We start from the raw sequence: 18,978 nt of genomic DNA on the forward strand, positions 1-18,978 counted from the left end.
GGAGGGGCTGTTTGCGCACGCACGGCTGGCCGGAGGACTGGAGGGGCTATTTGCGCACGCGCGGAGGACTGGAGGGGCTGTTTGCGCACGCGCGGCTGGCCGGGGGACTGGAGGGGAGGGGCTGTTTGCGCACGCGCGGCTGGCCGGAGGACTGGAGGGGCTGTTTGCGCACGCGCGGCTGGCCGGAGGACTGGAGGGGAGGGGCTGTTTGCGCACGCGCGGCTGGCCGGAGGACTGGAGGGACTGTTTGCGCACGCGCGGAGGACTGGCGGGGGCGAACGGACGGCGGTGGATCCATTTTATTATCCGGTTTAACTGGTGCGAATACGAAGGAGTATCGTCCCCGTCCCCCCCCGGCCGCTTCGCACCCAATCGTTCTTTTACAATGTTTGTCTGGTGAGCACGAGAAACTGATTACCTAAAGATGGATGACGAAAGCCATTCTGCCCATCCAGATCAATCCACCTCAGATCCCACATCCCCTCCTCCCATTGGCACAAATCCCGCTGTTTATTAAATAACTCCAGGATTTTTGCTCTCCTGGCCCCACCTGGTGATCCAGCCCATGTGTCGATCACTCTGTGAAAGATTTTCCTGCCACCAGTCCTAAAATTCCTGACGCCAGTTTTAACGCGCTCCCCGCAGTTCTCCCCCAATTTAATCCAGAGCAATATCACAGGCTTAGTTTCTGACACTTCCGCTTTCTGAACCACCCTTCGGATGCCTCCTTTCAAAGTTGCATTGAGAAGAGAGTGGCTATGTCAACTTCCAGAAGACATTTAGTCTGTGATGTGTTATCTGAGTTGGTCTAACATCGACTACAACTGGATGCAGTGAGACTCCAGTCCAGGTTTCCCACACAGGAGATGGTCCAACACTGTTTTATTGAATTTGCTTGTTGCTGTATATAATCTGCTGTGGGTTGACACTCTATTAATCTAAACTGATAACCTCAGACTAGCTCTCTGTCTCATGGAGAAGGTGCTCATGGCCTTGTGCCCTCTAACTATCTCTGTAGCTGTGTCCAGTGAGAAGAGGCAGAGTCTTAATGCATGGTGTGTTTTTTTAAAAAATATTTTTATTCTCCTCTTTCACAATTTTTCTCCCGAATTTACACCATTTACACCCGAATTTACACAATCAATAACCAACAACAAATATCTCAAACCCCATAACAGTGACAACGATCCCATCCTCCTACCATGCCCAGACATCAGCCCGCACGTTAACATAAACAAATGACAAAGAAAAAAAGGAATCAGGGATTACCCATAGCCATCTTCAACATACACAGCCCCTCTCCCCCCGCACCCCACCCACCCTTCCCCCCCCCCCAACTAATGTTATCCAGTTCTTGAAAGTGCATAATAAATAGTGCCCATGACTTGTAGAACCCCTCCGTGCTTCCCCTCAGTTCGAACTTAACCTTCTCAAGGGTCAAGTCTATAGAAGTGCGGTTTGCACTCTGCACAGATTGGGCAGTCCCTGGTGACCGCTTTTACCTCCTCGTTGGGGAAAGGCAGGTTTCGGGCTCTGATGTAGTGGGCGAGCCGGGTGACCCCTGGGTGGCAGAGGTCATCGTGGATGGCTTTTAGGCGACTGATTTGCGCGCTGGCGCATGTCCCGCGGGATAGGGCATCCGAGGGCTCGTTGAGCTTCCCAGGTCGATATTTGATATCATAATTGTAGGTGGAGAGTTCAATCCTCCACCGAAGAATTTTGTCATTTTAAATTTTGCCCCTTTGCCAGTTGTCGAACATGAAGGCGACCGATCGTTGGTCGGTAATGAGGGTGAACCTCCTACCTGCGAGGTAGTGCCTCCAGTGTCGGATAGCCTCCACGATGGCTTGCGCTTCCTTCTCGACTGAGGAGTGTCAGAGTTCTGAAGCGGATAGGGTACGGGAGACAAATGCAACGGGCCGCCCTGCTTGGTTTAAAGTGGCTGCTGAGGCGTCCCTCTCAACCTGAAAGGGAGTGGATTCATCCACCGCCCGCATGGCTGCTTTGGCGATGTCATCCCTGATGTAGCTGAAGGCCTGGCGCGCCTCAGCAGACAGGGGAAATAGTGTGGCCTTGAACAGTGGGCGGGCTTTGTCCACATATTGGGGGACCCACTGGGCGTAGTACGAAAAGAGCCCCAAGCACCGTTTGAGGGCCTTGGGGCCATGGGGCAGGGGGAGTTCTAAGACTCCCTCTTAGGGAGCGCATGCGGTCCGGGTCTGGGCCTAGGACTCCGTTCTCCACGGCGTAGCCGAGGATGGCTAGTCTGTTTGTGCGTAACACACATTTCTCCTTGTTATCTGTACGGTTTAATTTTTGGGCCGTCTGGAGAAAACGGTGGAGGTTGGCATCGTGGTCCTGCTGGTCATGGCCGCAGATGGTAACATTATCCAGATACGGAAACGTGGCCCGCAGCCCGTTCTGGTCTACCATTCGGTCCATTGCTCGTTGGAACACCGAAACCCTGTTAGTGACGCCGAAGGGAACCCAGAGGAAATGGAAGAGGCGGCCATCGGCCTCGAACGCCGTGTAATGGCGGTCCTCCGGGCAGATTGGGAGCTGGTGGTATGCAGACTTCAGATCTACCGTGGAAAATACCTGATATTGGGCGATCTGGTTTACCATGTCTGCAATTCTGGGGAGGGGATACGCGTCTAGGAGCGTAAAGCGATTGATGGTCTGGCTATAATCGACGACCATGCGGAATTTTCCCCCGGTCTTGACGACCACCACCTGAGCTCTCCAGGGACTGTTACTGGCCTCTATGATCCCCTCACTGAGCAGCCTTCGGACCTCTGTACTGATAAATACCCTATCCTGCAGGCTATACCGCCTGCTGCGGGTGGCTACCGGTTTGCAATCCGGGGTGAGGTTGACGAAGAGAGGAGGGGGGGCGATGCGCAGCGTGGCGAGGCTGCAGATAGTGAGTGGGGGCAGGGGCCTGCCGAAGCTGAGGGTGAGACTCTTGAGGTTACATTGGAAATCCAAGCCTAAGAGGAGTGGCGCGCAGAGGTCAGGCAAGACATACAGTTTAAATTTGGAATAGCTAGCGCCTCGAATCGTTAGCGTTGCTGTAATGCGGCCTTGGATTTGGATGGAATGGGAGCCCAAAGCGAGGGCGATAGTTTGGTTGACGGGATAAATAGGGAGGGAACAGCGTCTTACCAGCTCTGGGTGTATGAAGCTCTCTGTGCTCCCGGAGTCGAAGAGGCACGACGTGTTGTACCCGTTGATCTGGACCACCGTCATCGAATTTCTCAGATGCTTGGGGCGAGATTGGTCGAGGGTGACCGCGTTGAGTTGCGGGCCGCGTGGTGGGTGCCCGGGGGAGTAGAATTCTTCCGATCGGGCGTCCTGTCGAGTAGATGCCGCTGCGTTCTGGCGAGCTTGATGCAGGAACACTGCGCTGAGTTGCGGGCCATGTGGTGACTGCCCGGGAGGTCGTACTCCTCCGATGAGCTGTTTGAGTCTGGGGATGCAGCTAGGGCCCGTGGATCGCACGTGGAGGGTGGTGATGAAGATGGCGGCCCCCATGAATCGCACGTGGCCGGCCGCATGGTGGAGGTTTGCAAAGATGGCGGCCCCCATGGATCGCACATGGCGGGAGGGGGCGGAGCCTGAGCGTAGGCCGCAGCGTTTCGGGCCCCGCGGGCCTGCTGGTGCTGGGGGCGATGTTTTTGGACTGTTGGGGTTTTGAGGGCTGGGGCCCTTCTGCCACGGCACACTCTAGCATAGTGGCCTTTCTTCCCGCAGCTGCTGCAGGTCGCGGATCGGGCTGAGCAGTGCTGCCGCGGGTGCTGGCTTTGTCCACAGAAGTGGCAGGCTGGAGCAGTTGAATAGCTGGTTTGGGGAGCTGAATAGTGACAGGCTGGAGCAGTTGAATAGCTGGTTTGGGGAGCTGAATAGTGGCAGGCTGGAGCAGTTGAATAGCTGGTTTGGGGAGCTGAATAGTGACAGGCTGGAGCAGTTGAATAGCTGGTTTGGCGAGCTGAGGCTGGAGCAGTTGAATAGCTGGTTTGGGGAGCTGAATAGTGCCAGGCTGGGGCTGCTGAATAACTGGTTTGGCGAGCTGAATAGTGGCAGGCTGAAGCAGTTGAATAGCTGGTTTGGGGAGCTGAATAGTGGCAGGCTGGAGCAGTTGAATAGCTGGTTTGGCGAGCTGAATAGTGGCAGGCTGGAGCAGTTGAATAACTGGTTTGGCGAGCTGAATAGTGGCAGGCTGGAGCAGTTGAAGAACTGGTTTGGGGAGCTGAATAGTGGCAGGCTGGAGCAGTTGAATAACTGGTTTGGCGAGCTGAATAGTGGCAGGCTGGAGCAGTTGAACAGCTGGTTTGGGGAGCTGAATAGTGGCAGGCTGGAGCAGTTGAATAGCTGGTTTGGGGAGCTGAATAGTGGCAGGCTGGAGCAGTTGAACAGCTGGTTTGGGGAGCTGAATAGTGGCAGGCTGAAGCAGTTGAATAGCTGGTTTGGGGAGCTGAATAGTGGCAGGCTGGAGCAGTTGAATAACTGGTTTGGCGAGCTGAATAGTGGCAGGCTGGAGCAGTTGAATAACTGGTTTAGGGAGCTGAATAGTGGCAGGCTGGAGCACTTGAATAGCTGGTTTGGGGAGCTGAATAGTGACAGGCTGGAGCAGTTGAATAACTGGTTTGGGGAGCTGAATAGTGGCAGGCTGGAGCAGTTGAATAACTGGTTTGGGGAGATGAATAGTGGCAGGCTGGAGCAGTTGAACAGCTGGTTTGGGGAGCTGAATAGTGGCAGGCTGGAGCAGTTGAAGAACTGGTTTGGGGAGCTGAATAGTGGCAGGCTGGAGCAGTTGAATAGCTGGTTTGGGGAGCTGAATAGTGGCAGGCTGGAGCAGTTGAACAGCTGGTTTGGGGAGCTGAATAGTGGCAGGCTGGAGCAGTTGAACAGCTGGTTTGGGGAGCTGAATAGTGGCAGGCTGGAGCAGTTGAATAACTGGTTTGGCGAGCTGAGTAGCTGGCTGGGGAAGCTGAGTAATTAGCTGGAGCAGCTGAATAGCTTGAGTATTTGACTGGGGGCCCCCATGAATCGCACGTGGCCGGCCGCATGGTGGAGGTTTGCCAGGCTTGGGGGGGTCCTCAGGTTGGGGGCCCATGCGGGGTCCGCGAAAAATGAGTTGAGGCTGCAGAAGGAAACTTCCATCGTGATAGCAGCCTCTACGGTAGTCTCTAAGCCCTGGGCCCCATTTTCTAATAGTCTCTGGCGTACATAGCTAGATCGAAGGCCCGCTACAAAGACATCCCGCACAGCAAGCTCCCTATGTTCGGCTGCGGTTACAGCCTGGTAATTGCAGTCATTTGAGAGATTGTTCAACTCGCGTGCAAATTCAGCTAAAGTTTCAGTAGGCCGTTGTCGGCGAGTTGTGAACACATGGTGGGCAAAGACCTCGTTCATGGGCCTAATATACATTTTGTCCAAAATCGCCAGCACAGCGGTGTAGGAACCGGCTGGATTTAGTTGTGTAGAAATTCTGTGGCTTACCCTCGCTAGGTTGAGCTTTTGTTCCTCCGTAGTTTCAGCGGTGCTGATTTCGGCCAGGTAGGCCTTAAAACATTTCAGCCAGTGGCAGAAGGTTTCTTTCGCCTCTGCATCCTGCGGATCGCGTTCTGGACGTCCTGGTTTTAGAGCGGATTCCATGCTTTACTTCGGCAGCTTCTTAAGTGTAATAAATTGATGGAACCATCAATTCAGCGAACACGTGTAGTTGGATTTGAACAGAGGCTTTAATACACTTACAACAGAGCCAGCCTATTCGTCGTTGAACTTTAGGTGAAATGGCAGACTGGCTCTAAGGCACTGACCTTTATACATGGGTCCCAGGGGGAGGAGTCCTGGGCGGAGCCAAGGGAGGAGCCCAGTACAACTCTCGCATACACCCAGAGTGACTCCCCCTGGTGGTCAGATAGTGCAACTGCACTTACAATGGGTAGATAACGAACATATATACATGCAGTGATATTGGCAACTATATATAGTGTGAATCACATTCACCACATACTGCACTTGGCGGCTCGTTCACTTTGGGCATCGGCCTTAATGACCGATGGGCTCGGTCTAGCTCGTACTGGGAGGGGCTCTCACCCTCCCCCATCAGCTCCGCCAACTTCTTAGCGAAGTATTGTGTCCCTTCTGGCAAGCCCACAATTCTCAAATTATGCCGCCTTGAGCAGTTTTCCAAGTGTTCCAGCTTTGCTTGGAGACCTCTATTAATCTCCACAGCCCTCCGCAACTCATCGTCCATCGAGGTGACCTGGTCGCTGTGTCGTGACATGGCTTCCTCCACTTCTTTCATCTTCTCGCCCTGCTCTCTCACCTCGGGCAATGCCTTTGCCACTGCCACCTTCAATGGGGCAACTAGCGGGGCGATTGCCTCCTCCACCAGTAACTTAAATGCGGCCGCTGTCTTCTTTTTCCAGGCCTCCATGTGCCTCGCAAACTGTTTTACCAGCTCCCCCGAAATCATCTCGGTCATCTTCTCCACCGTAAATAGTGCGGCCCCACTTTGCAATTCAGCTTCCGCCATCCTATCACCACTTTTATTCGTCTTCTCCTTCAGCAGCGACCCTGCGTTTCCTCCTTCGACGCTGCTTTTCGCATCCTTTAGCAGCTTATTGTTTTTAACTTTCTTTCTCTTCTCCTCTCTCTCCCTCCACCCTTCTGTCCTTCATCAATCGGAATTATTCTTTTTTTTAAAGACAAAGGGGAGGGAAAAAAACTTCACCAAACTTCTTTAAATTTCTTTAAATCTTCCAGCTCTCTTCCTTTCCCCTCTGTACTCATCCAGAACTCCCCTGGGACCAGGTTCCAACCTTCTTTCTTCCTCCTAGGTGGGAGCCATCCGTTGTGGGACACCGCTCTCACATGGTGCCCTGGACTCGGGCCTGCGTCCTCTGCCTCCTTGTAGCTCCGCCCCCGACGCCGCGCTGGGCCCAGGACCTCAGCCTCCACCGCCCCAACACCCGCGCGGGGTTCTTCACCGGTTATTAAACTGGCCCCGCTGGCTGCTCGCGACGGCCCCAAAGGCCGACGGTAGTTGGTGGGTGCGTCGAAACTCGGGGATTTCCTCGAAATCGCCGCGACTCACGGCCACCAGCGGGAGCACTTCGCGCTGCGGCCGCCCTGCACACCCACGCCATCGGAAGTCCATGCCTCGTGTGTTTTATCATGGTAGTGTCCTGTCTGGTGATTGGTTGTTCTGTGTCATGTGTGTTCATTGGTTATCCTGTGTGTCAATCACTGCCTGTCTGCATCTCATTGTATCCATGAGTGGATATTATGACAGTCTGTACCACACAACAGATCATGAGCCAGGCCTGGGAGTGTGTGGAATCGGGGTAGTCTTTTAACTGCTTGGAAAATGATTGGGAGGTCGGAGACATCAGAGGTAAAAGATGAGACTGGTGGGATTTGACAAGTGGTGTTTCCCAGAAATCTGTTCAGGAGCCTCAACTTTTCAGCATATTTATTCACGACCTGGGTGAAGAGTTGAAAATTTGCAGGTGGCATTTCACAATGCCAAAAGAATGCGGTACAAAATTGCAAAGCAAGAGACAGAATATGGATGTAGTTCAACGGGTGGCGGTTGTCACGCCTCCACTTTCGACAAGGAAGAGAAATTAAGACATTTTCTATATAATGAGAGACTAGATTCTGTTAGGGTGTTTAAAAATTTAATAGGATTTGGTCAGATAGAGAAGTTATTCCCTCTGACTGAGCCAGCAAGAACAGAGAGACATGATCTTAAAATTAGAGCCAGGTAATTGAGGTGCGAAATCAGGAAGGATTTTCTCATACAAAAGGTACAAGAAATTTGGAATTCTCTGTTTCAAAATTCTGTAAATTCTCGAAAAATTGGAGCTTTCAAGATTTACAGAAATTTTTACACAATGGTCTCAAGGGATATGAAACAAAGGGAGGAAAGTGTGTTGACATACAGGTCAGCCAAGATCTAATTAAATGGTGTAGCAGTCTGAATGACCTATTCATAGAACATGGCCCTTGATGTTGCACCGACCTGTGAAACCAGTGTAAACCCATCTACACTATTCCATTATCATCCATATGTTTATCCAATGACCATTTAAATGCCCTTAATGTTGGCAAGTCCACTACTGTTGCAGGCAGGGAATTCCACGCCCTTATTGGGCAGCACGGTAGCATGGTGGTTAGCATAAATGCTTCACAGCTCCAGGGTCCCAGGTTCAGTTCCCGGCTGGGTCACTGTCTGTGCGGAGTCTGCACGTCCTCCCCGTGTGTGCGTGGGTTTCCTCCGGGTGCTCCGGTTTCCTCCCACAGTCCAAAGATGTGCGGGTTAGGTGGATTGGCCAGGCTAAATTGCCCTTAGTGTCCTAAAAAATAATGTTAATGGGGGTTTTTGGGTTACTGGTATAGGGTGGATACGTGGGCTTGAGTAGGGTGATCATTGCTCGGCACAACATTGAGGGCCAAAGGGCCTGTTCTGTGCTGTACTATTCTAATTCTAAAAAAAAATCTAATTCTAATTCTAATTATTGCTCTCTGAGTAACGAACCTACCTCTGACATGAAATACTCTTCAGTTCTTTTTGTCTTTTCTTATAAATCAGATACTGATGCCATCAGATGTATTAGCACATTAAAATCTGGAATCACCTGCAATGAGAGGAGCAGACCAATCTCGTACAGGATAGGGGCAGCACTTTTTCAAAAAGATAGAAAACACAGATCATTTTACTGCACAACACATTCAGTAACAGATACAGCGAAGAGAAATGTAATTATGAAGGAAATATTGGTAGCCACATTGACATCTATTTGTTGTCTATGACTTTATATTACGATGGAAATGGACCATAAACCTTTAGTCACACGATTGAACGAGCTTGTGGCAATGTCATCAAGAGTTCAAAGAGATAAATTATGACGAATGAGGTCTGATACTCGTGCGCAACATGAGAGCACAAATTTTTTTTTTAAATTTTGAGTACCTAATTCATTTTTCCAGTTAACAGGTAATTTAGCGTGGCCAATCCACCTACCCGGCACATCTTTGGGTTGTGGGGGCGAAACCCATGCAAACACGGGAGAATGTGCAAACTCCACATAGACAGTGACCCAGAACCAGGATCAAACCTGGGCCCTCGGTGCTGTGAGGCAGCAGTACTAGCCACTGCACCACCCTGCTGCCTTAATAGAGCGCAACATGAGGCTTTATTGTGCATTGAAAGAGAATTCAGAAAAATGCAATATCAAATGTGTGGATGGAGGAATTTTATTTCATGACAATCCCTACATTATCAGCAACCACGCAAAGATCAAGTGAAATTATAGAGACTCAAAAATCCAATGAGGAATGTAAACAGATCATGGTAGCGCGGTGGCATAGTGGTTAGCACTGCTGCCTCACGGCACCGAGGACCGGCGTTTAATCCCGGCCCTGTTGCCAATCCACCTACCTTGCACATCTTTGGGTTGTGGGGGAAAACACAGCGAGAAGGTGCAAACTCCACACGGAAAGTGACCCGGGGCCGGGATCGAACCCGGGTCCTCAGCACTGTGAGGCAGCAGTGTTAACCACTGTGCCACCGTGCCGCCCCTACGAAATCAGGTTTCAAGAGTTTCCAGAATGTTTTGGATTCAGTCACACAAGTTCATTGAGGTTTCAACAAGCTCAACCTTTATTCCTAATGTACTCTCAATGTGACCAGGAAACCTAATTGTTGGCTAAGGAAACGTTTGATGGAGAAGCTGAGGGATGTGTCAGAACTGCAAAGGCATTACTTTGACAATATGAGGATTTTCAACTAGCTCGCTTGAGTTTGTAGATCCTCACTCTTGCAAAATGGATTGGCTCTTTGCTCTTGGGAAAGTTACTCTTGGGAAAGACGGTCGCAGATACTCCTACCTTTCCAAGTATATTAACTCCGTCGGTCAAAGATACAGACAAAGTACAAGAGGCTGCACTGAGAGAGGTTTCCTACTGGCGAGCTGGTCCCGCCAGCGGAACGGCTGCTCGTAAATCGGGGCGCCGTATTGATTGGCAGGCCCTATCTTTTCCCCACAGCCCCTCCAATTTTCTCCCCCCCCCCCCCCCCCCACACTCCCCCAACCTTGTCAAGACCCCTGGGAAGACACCCCCCCCCCCCTTCCAATTGGCAAGCTCCCCACCCCGAGTCCTGGCAGTGGCACCTTGGTGCCAGGCTGGCAGTGCCAGGGTACCACCACCCGGGGCAGCCTGCAATGGCCTGCAAGACCACCCGGAGTCGCCAAAGGCATGCAAGACCCCCTGAAGTGCTGTTAGACCTGGTCCACATTTGTGTGGGTCAGTACTAAATGGCGCCTGGCAAGGTCTCGCAGGCACAGCCATTGAGTCCTGGGCATCGGGTGAATCCGGCGTCTGGATATTTAAATGAACCATTAGGCTCGTTTAAAGATGCGGATCTGGTCCTCTCCCAGCCCGGTGAGATCTATGCAGTTATCACTGGGCGGAGTGTGTCAGGTAACTCGCAATTGATCCAGCGCTGAATATTTCCTATGAAACTTCAAAACATTGAAATCTTCAAAATAATGAGGAGACTGTTTCCATGAACATCAAAAAACGCTGAAACTTGAACAAAAGTTGACACAAAGTCTCACAAAGGGTTCTTTGTAACTGTCTGAATGAACTAACATATCATCAGGTGATCTGAGATTCTAGGAGAAGGCAGTCTGGAAAGAGCAAGTAGAAGACAATGTTCTCAGAACTGTAAATATGTTACAATGAAGTTAAAGCGATTGCAGCTGGCAGTCTTTGGCAATTACTGAAACTCCTCCAACCCACCAACACAATAATCAGGGTAGTGGAGGTCGCGGGTTTGGAAGGTGCTGTCAAAGGAGCCTTTCTGAGTTGCTGTAGGGTACCCTGTAGCTGGTACACTGACTGCTGGCATTGCACATCGCTGGTGAAGGAAATTAGTATTTAAAGTTCCATTCAAATGGGCTGCTTTGTCCTGGATGGTATTGAGCTTCCTGAGTGTTGTTGGAGCTGCACTAATCCAGACAAATGGAGAGTATACCACCACACTTTTGACTTGTGCCTCGTGGTCAGGCTTTGGGTAGTCAGGTGGTGAGTTACTCATTGCAGGATTCCTAGCCTCTGACCTGCTCTTGTAGCGACAGTATTTATAGTTGGCCTAGTTAAGTTTCTGGTCAATGGTAAACCCCAGGTTAGTGGGAGTTCCAGTGATGGTAATGCCGTTAAATGTCGTTAAATGCCGTTAAAGGGCACACCTCACCTCATGAGTTCAGCTCTGTTAGTCAACTGCAGCACTATGATGTGCAAAAACTGCAATCAGGAAGGTCATCTGAGAAAGGGTTGCAAGCATACTAAATGCTGACACCGTCTGGTGGGCAGGCCACCTCAAAGGCATGCCAAAATGCTGCCTCATTTAAGCCCAGACGGCGAGAGCCAAGGAGGAGCGGGCAGACAAAATGGTAATCATGTCTACCATAAAGAAGACCTGCAACCCATTACCAACCAAGCCCTCGGGTGAGCAAAGATGGACAGAGGGAGGAAGAAAAAGGTTGAGTCAGCAGCACTGTTCTCCCAGTCTCAACTCAGCATTTTGAATCAATGGAGGAGGAACCAGCAGAGGCACAACTGGGGAAGTAGCAACTGTTGAAGAAGACCAAAAACAAGAAGGTGCCAAGAAGGGACCAAGGCACTTGCAAGACATGACATTCACCGACAGGGAGTGCTATTCAGTTCGGAAGAACAAGGACGTCACCGACACAAGAAGCAGTAAAGCACTAAGGAGCTGGAGAAGAAGAAGAAACCATGCTCCAAAATATTTGTAACAGTGTAAAGGCCCAAGCTCCAAGCCTCAGGAAGCCAGGAGCAGCAACACTTCAAAGGGGAATGGATTGGAAAGACTTATCCAACGGAGGATATCCCGAACCTTGTTCCTTGCATGAATCCCTCCCGACAGAACCCAGGCGGAACATTCTAGCAGGGGTGGACCAAGGTGGTTTTCTCACCCCAAGACCAGCAAGCCAATCTGTGAACACTATGAGTGAAATGGGTGAAAACATTGTCTCCATTAACAAGCATAGCCTTAAATCTACTGCGCAATGTGTTTCAATCTTGTGTTACCTTGCCGAGGTCAAAGTTGACTTGCTTCTGCAAAAGTGCAGAAAACGGCACCTCAGCTCCTGCAGGCAGTGGTGGTGATGGTTGTACCATGGGACATTGATCTGGTCAAGAGGAATCATTTGGGAATTCTGCGTGGGGACCAACTCCAAAGCAATGGAGGTGTTGCCAGGTGCCACCTTGTGGAAGACGTTCCAGTTCAGTTCATGAGCATGTACTCAAAGCAGCAGCTGCCCATCCTTACACAGCTCCCATTGCTGCTAGCACCATCCTGGCTGGTCATTCCAGCCAATAACTTCATGGATGTGGCTGGATAATCTGGCAGAGCCATCAGAAAACTGTATACCTTGTCCAGGCTCCTGCTGCACGGTACCACCAACAACCTGCAGATGGCACAAATACATCTGATTCAGGCCAGATGGGTCAGTCTGTTCCGGTTGGGGGTCCGAACTTTCACGGTCAGCTCCGCCAACATCAAGCCGGTGTTCTTCTGATCACTGCCTCCTGCAGGCCATCTGTCACCTACAGGAGAACCAGGTAGTTGGCAGAGGGACAAAGAAGCTGAGTGTGAGTTAATTGACCCAGGAAATCTTGAGGAACTCAAAGTGCATTACAAAGGTTGGAGAACAATCAAACTCATCTTTGTATTCCCAAAGGACAGGTAGGAGTATGCTTCTGGCCAGCAGCCTGTCAAAATGCAGAAAGAAATGCCGATAAAAAGATTTTTTAAAAAGGAATGCAGAAAGAAAGGCATCAACACCCTCATCTATGAGCAGAAGGGAGAGATGGAAGAAATGAGAAGTTGCCGAGTCATTTCACTGCTGAATGTGGACAACAAAATTCTGACCACAGTCATTGCCAATCAGGTCAAGTCTGGAGTTGTCGATCCATCCTGACCAGACCTGTGCTATATCCAGCAGCAGGATCTCTGAGTGCCTCACTTTACGCAAGGATATGATTGCCTGTCTGGTGGACTGGAAGGTGACTCATGAGGTTGGACCAGGAGAGGGCCTTTGACAGCATGTTAAACACCTATACGATGTAGTTTGGAAAGGGAATCCACAATTGGATACGACTGCTCAACACAACCAGATGTGCATCAGGCCTTAGGAGCAAAACTGATCCGTGACAAGAGTGAGGTTATGTTCTTTTGGAACTGGGCTCGCCGATAACTTCCCCTTTCACCGTCAGGTCAGACTATCTGAATGCGCTGGGATATGGTTCAGAGGGGTGTGGGGCATGTGTTATAAACTGCAAGAAGATTGCAGCTGTGGTGAAACATAAACTTGAACAACACTCCCTCTTAATTGCAGGTAAGAACCTGATTATAAGGTTCAAGGTGCTCTCAGTAAAGCTGTATGTGGTACAGGTCTGGCTCATTTCCACTCAGGTACGATGGTGGTCATTTATGGAGGTAGCAAATGGACTGTGTCTGCAGCAACACGTCTAAAGTCGGAGAGGGGGACATACCAACATCATCCTGATACAGGATGTGCTTAGCTGCATCAATCTGTGTACAGTCCCTTGGTATGCAAGTGTCACCGCATGCTGAGGTACTTGTCCCGGTGTAGCGAAGAATGGAACTGCCAACATTGCCACATGATGCTCCAGAAAGTTGGATCAGTTGTACCACCTGGAAAAGCTTATGCGAAGAAACTCCTTTGACCACAAGTCAGGCCGTGGTCAGCAGATAACGTCCTTGAGACCCTGCGGGAAAGGGAGCTGTGATCTTGCCGAATGGATCAAATGAACCTGAGCACACATTTGGCAGAATACCTCTTTGCCAAAACTTTCAAATAAGCACTCAGCTGTAGCTTGGCTAGTGGTGAGAAAGGTCAGCCCATCAGCAGAAACATGAGATCTCATTCCTTCTGTGGTGGCTGTGAAGGGGAAGGGAACCATTATCCACCTCCTTCTGGAATGTGCCTTTAGTCTGGGAAGAGATTAAATGTTTTTTCTCGAGGTTCATCCCAATAGGATGTGGGGTAATCTACTGATCAGATTCCTCTGCGTTGGCGATACAGTTCTCTGGACTCTAGGTTGTTTCCAGGGATGAAAACATCAACTGCAGTTGGAGGACGAGTGAAAGACATTCTTTGGAATTTGATCTACCAGTGCAATGTCAAGAGTATTATGGCACCTCAGACTGGAACATGCTGTGTGGAGAAAAATTCAATTCATTTGCAGTTCTTGTAATATTCAATTTGAAATGTTTTGGAAAATGCTTTTGAAAATGTTATGAAGGAAGTATATTTTTGGATAAAAGAAAAGCCAGAAGAGGAACCAGAAGAATACAAAAGAAGAAGAAGCTGATGCAGCTCGAACTGTGCCCTGGCTGCAGCAGGAAGTAAAAAATCTTGTGCAGTCTCTCACCTGCCTGTTTGTTAGCATAAATCTTTGCTTCATAAATCTTCTATTTGTCTTGGATGGCTTTGTTGTCTGCTTTGACTTTTATTTGGACCAAGAACATTTGTCCAAAACTGACACCTCAACGAGGCTCCATTATCCAATCCAGAATGGTTAAACAAATAAAAGACGACACAAATTAATCTCTCAGTGATTCAGCGGGAAATTGTCCTGAGCCAAATTGACCAGGTGGGTTCTGGCTTGCATTCTCCTGTCACTGTGAGTTACGGCAAACCTCTGTTTAAGTTAGATAGGGTATAAGATCAGCCAATTGTTACTGTTGCTGATCTCCTGCCAATGCCCTGCATTGTGAGGATCTGGTGCTGCAGCTGTACTGAGCCATTGTCCAGGCTGCCATGGAGAACAGGAACGATTAATCGAACTGTCTCCCAGTATGAGTTACCATTTTCTGAAGAGGAGTAATGGGAAGTTAACCAGAAGAATGTTTTATTGAAACATAAACAATTCCATTTGATATTGACAGGAACTTCATCCTCACCCCTTTCCAGGGCAGCACGGTGGTAAAGTGGGTTAGCCCTGCTGCCTCACGGCGCCAAGGTCCCAGGTTCGATCCCGGCTCTGGGTCACTGTCCATGTGGAGTTTGCACATTCTCCCCGTGTTTGCGTGGGTTTCGCACCCACAATCCAAAGATGTGCACGCTAGGTGGATTGGCCATGCTAAATTGCACCTTAATTGGAAAAAATTAATTGGGTACTCTTAAAAAAAAATTTTTTAATCACCCCTTTCCAAAAATCCACCAAGTGCAGAAGTTAGATATGCATGAAGTCACCACACAGCTCAAAGGAGAGCTGTAAATTTGAAATGTTTTTTTTAGAAGCAAATCTGCATTTAATTGGGTCCTGTACTCAATTTGGTCAGGAGATACGGAAGAGAAAGGAAGCACATTCCCACAGGATACTGGCCCACCTTCTTATGAACAGTTTGATATTGACATCAGGAGAGGCTGGAATATTGTGTACTGTGCTGGGGGCTTATAGAAAGGTTGTGAATGCATTGAAGTTCAGAAGATGGTTTACAAGGATAGTTCCAGGGATGAGAAACTTCAGTTATGAGGATAGACTGGAGAGGTTGGGACAGTTCTCCTTCACGCAGAGAAGATTAAAAGATTTGATAGAGATGTTTAGAATCATGAGGGACTGGACAGAGTAGATAGGGAGAAAGAGTTCCCACTTGTAAAACAGATCAAAAATGAGAGCCACCGGAGGAAACCCATGCAGACACGGGGAGACGTGCAGACTCCGCACGACAGTGACCCAAGCCATATGAAAATCGCTTATTGTCACGAGTAGGCTTCAATGAAGTTACTGTGAAAAGCCTCTAGTCGCCACATTCCGGCGCCTGTCCGGGGAGGCTGGTACGGGAATCAAACAGTGCTGCTGACCTGCTTGGTCTGCTTTAAAAGCCAGCGATTTAGCTCAGTGAGCTAAACCAGCCCCTTAACACTGCAATGAAGTTACGCTGAAACCCCCTCGTCGCCACATTCCAGCGCCTGTTCGGGTACACCGAGGGAGAATTCTGAATTCCAATTCATCGAACAAGCATGTCTTTCAGAACATGTGGGAGGAAACTGGAGCGCCCGGAGGAAACCCACGTGTGCACAGGGAAGAACGTGCAGACTCCGTACAGACAGTGACCCAAGGCGGGGATTGAACCTGTGACCTAGCACTGTGAAGCAATAGTGCTAACCACAGTGCTACCATGCCACCTTGAATAGAAGCAATGTGTATGGGGAAACGGTAGTGGAATGACACTTCGTCATGATGCTCATTTGGAGTTGGTACAGACACGATGGGCTAAATGGCCTCCTGCACCATAATAATCCTGTGTTCAAAGCACTTCTCAGATTCAAGCAAGGATTTTATTAAAAAGCAATTTTTAAATGTCCTCATTGTGGAATGATCTTTGCACCCACAAGTGCTTTACATGCTGAAATAACTATTTTTAGTGTCCAGTGCCTGCTGTTTTATATCAACTATTCTGCATTCATAATGTCCCATCAGTAAATCTATGCTTTTTTTCATGACTTTTCCGGGAGGAGGAAGTTCTTGCTCTCTTTCAAGTAACCACATGGCAACTTAAATGTCCATCTGAATGACCAGAGCAGGCAACTTAGTTCACACCACATTCAAATGGTGCTTCACTACAAAAGTGGAAAGTCAGTCTCAATCCCTTCCCATCCACAACATTCTCTTCACCATGTGCTGGGCATTCCATTAGTGCCACATTGAAATTTCTACAAGCATTCTTGCAAATCTTTTATCTTTCTTGTGCAGTAAATTTGATTTGATATTGTCTGAATTGTGGCTATTCGGAGTGGAGTGAACCAAAAAGTAGAAATTGAATTATTTGTAACTTCTCGACAGATTCTCATTACTTTTTCCATTTAGTGATTTTATGTAGTTAGTACCGAGGATTGGATGTTAATCAGTTTCTTCTTTCTTCATCTAACCGTAGGTGCTTAGGTACAGCACAGGTTGGATGGAAAATGAAGCTTCAGCTACACCCAAACTCAAGAGAAGCACCACTGCAGCAGTAATGTAAGTTTGACCATTTCTTACCAGCCCACCTGAGTGAGATTGTCAGATTCTGTGTTGCATATGGATTGTATAATGCTCGAGAGCTACTATAGTCCTGCGAACTGTAGAGATTTTCCTCCATCAGTTTCAGTTCAAAGGGCAGGGTGCTAAACGACTGAACCATCAAACATGCTCAGCTTATTTTGATTCATTCGAAAGATGAGATGAATTGCGACATAAAATTCTATGCAGATTTCACACACTTGGAATCTCATCTGCCTCTGTAAAATAAATGCAGGTAGCAATAAGTTGTCATTGTGCCACTGTTTCTGAGGTGTGGCAAGTGCAGCAGTGCGGAAAATGCCAGTACAACCATCATCGAGAGGTGTTGGGTTCAATTTGGTAACCATCCACTGATGATGGGCATACAGTTAACACACTGCAGTTTTTAAAACTACATTCGCATTCTCTGCTGGTGACTTGTGAAAAGGCATCTATGATGCAGGAACAATGCTCCTCTGGTACCTTAGCCTACAGCAGTCATTTTCAACCCCAGGTTGCGACCCATGGGTAGGTCGCAGGTGGGTGGCGGGAGGGCCGCAGGGCCATGCGTCAGAGTTCCCGATTGCGGGACCATGCGCTGCGGCATTCCAGATTACGGAAAGCAGTGCCCAAAAGCATGACTGGCTTTTATAAATGCCGGCCCTTTCGCGCATACATGACCCCTCAGCAGGCGCAGGCCCAGAGCCAAGCGAGGCAGAACACCTCCTTCTGAGATGAGCAAGCTGACCCATTAGCAGATGATTTTTTTTAAATAGCCGGAGTCTTCCTGCCTGGAGCAGTGGCAGGTCACGTATGCTGACGTCAGGTGGCACGTGGCACAGTGGTTAGTACTGGAACTACAGCGCTGAGGACCCGGCCCTGCGTCACTGTCCGTGTGGAGTTTGCACATTCTCCCCGTGTCTGCGTGCGTTTCACCCCCACAACCCAAAAATATGCAGGGTAGGTGGATTGGCCACGCTAAGTTGCCCCTTAATTGGAAAAAAAAAATTGGGTACTCTAAATTTATAACAAAAAGAAGAAGAAAAAACGTATGCTGATGTGACCTGTTCTGGGTGCGAGAGATTCCTCCATTTTGCAGCTGCCAGCAGTGCTGGTGACCAACCGATGAAGAAGCTGAAAACAGGAACAAAAGCAGCATAAAGATGATTACTTGAGGTGTGAGTTTAATCATTGTGCCACTGCAAATAAGAATTTGCCATTCATGTGTGTTATATGCAGGGAAGCACTGGCAATTGAAAGTTTAAAACCCTCAAAACTTTGAAGATATTTGAAGGCTAAACATTGGCGAGGTTGAGGATTAAGGAAGGCGACCATATTGAGGTTGAGGACAAAGGTCTTGATTTTTTTTCAACGGATGCAGTGTGATCTTAATTCATCAGCTGAAGTCATTAAAAGAAATGTAACATTAAATAACAAAGTGGAGTTTTGTTGCTCTGTTTATCTGGTTCTAAATATTGCGGTCAATATGGTCGCCTTCCTTAATCCTGATTATGTTTGCTCTAGAGTCGCCAGGTATCTTTCAATACCGCCACATGGTTCAAACCCAAATACGGATCAAAGAACCAATGCACCAGTTAGTTAGTTCAAAGTCAATACTATTTATTTACACACACAGTAATATCTACTCTCATGCACAAATACCATAAACTAAACTATCTCTAACACTAACGCCGATACTTAACTTCGGGTGCCCACTCAGTCAGAGGAACAATGGCCGTTGTTTGGATCTGAGGCTATTGGGTGCAAAGGTGAAACAGGAGAACAGCTAAGGTCGTCCGTCTGATGGTGAGCGTTGACCTTGGACTTACTGCTTCCGGTGCAGCTGGTGGACGGGTCTCTCCGCTT

At 48.9% G+C, this 18,978-nt stretch overlaps 1 long non-coding RNA gene across 2 annotated transcripts; it reads left to right on the top strand.

Moving 5' to 3' along the window:
- The first annotated feature begins 238 nt into the window (after positions 1 to 238).
- LOC119957379 lies at positions 239 to 18,528 on the top strand. Of its 2 annotated transcripts, XR_005458791.1 has the most exons (4): positions 239 to 396; positions 17,009 to 17,091; positions 18,352 to 18,422; positions 18,454 to 18,499. It is a non-coding gene; the product is annotated as an uncharacterized LOC119957379 (long non-coding RNA). The 2 variants fall into 2 exon arrangements; XR_005458790.1 differs by having other exon boundaries at positions 18,352 to 18,528.
- The last annotated feature ends 450 nt before the right edge of the window (positions 18,529 to 18,978 follow it).

This window comes from Scyliorhinus canicula, chromosome 26 (assembly GCF_902713615.1).
Source record: "Scyliorhinus canicula chromosome 26, sScyCan1.1, whole genome shotgun sequence".
Taxonomy (NCBI): domain Eukaryota; kingdom Metazoa; phylum Chordata; class Chondrichthyes; order Carcharhiniformes; family Scyliorhinidae; genus Scyliorhinus; species Scyliorhinus canicula.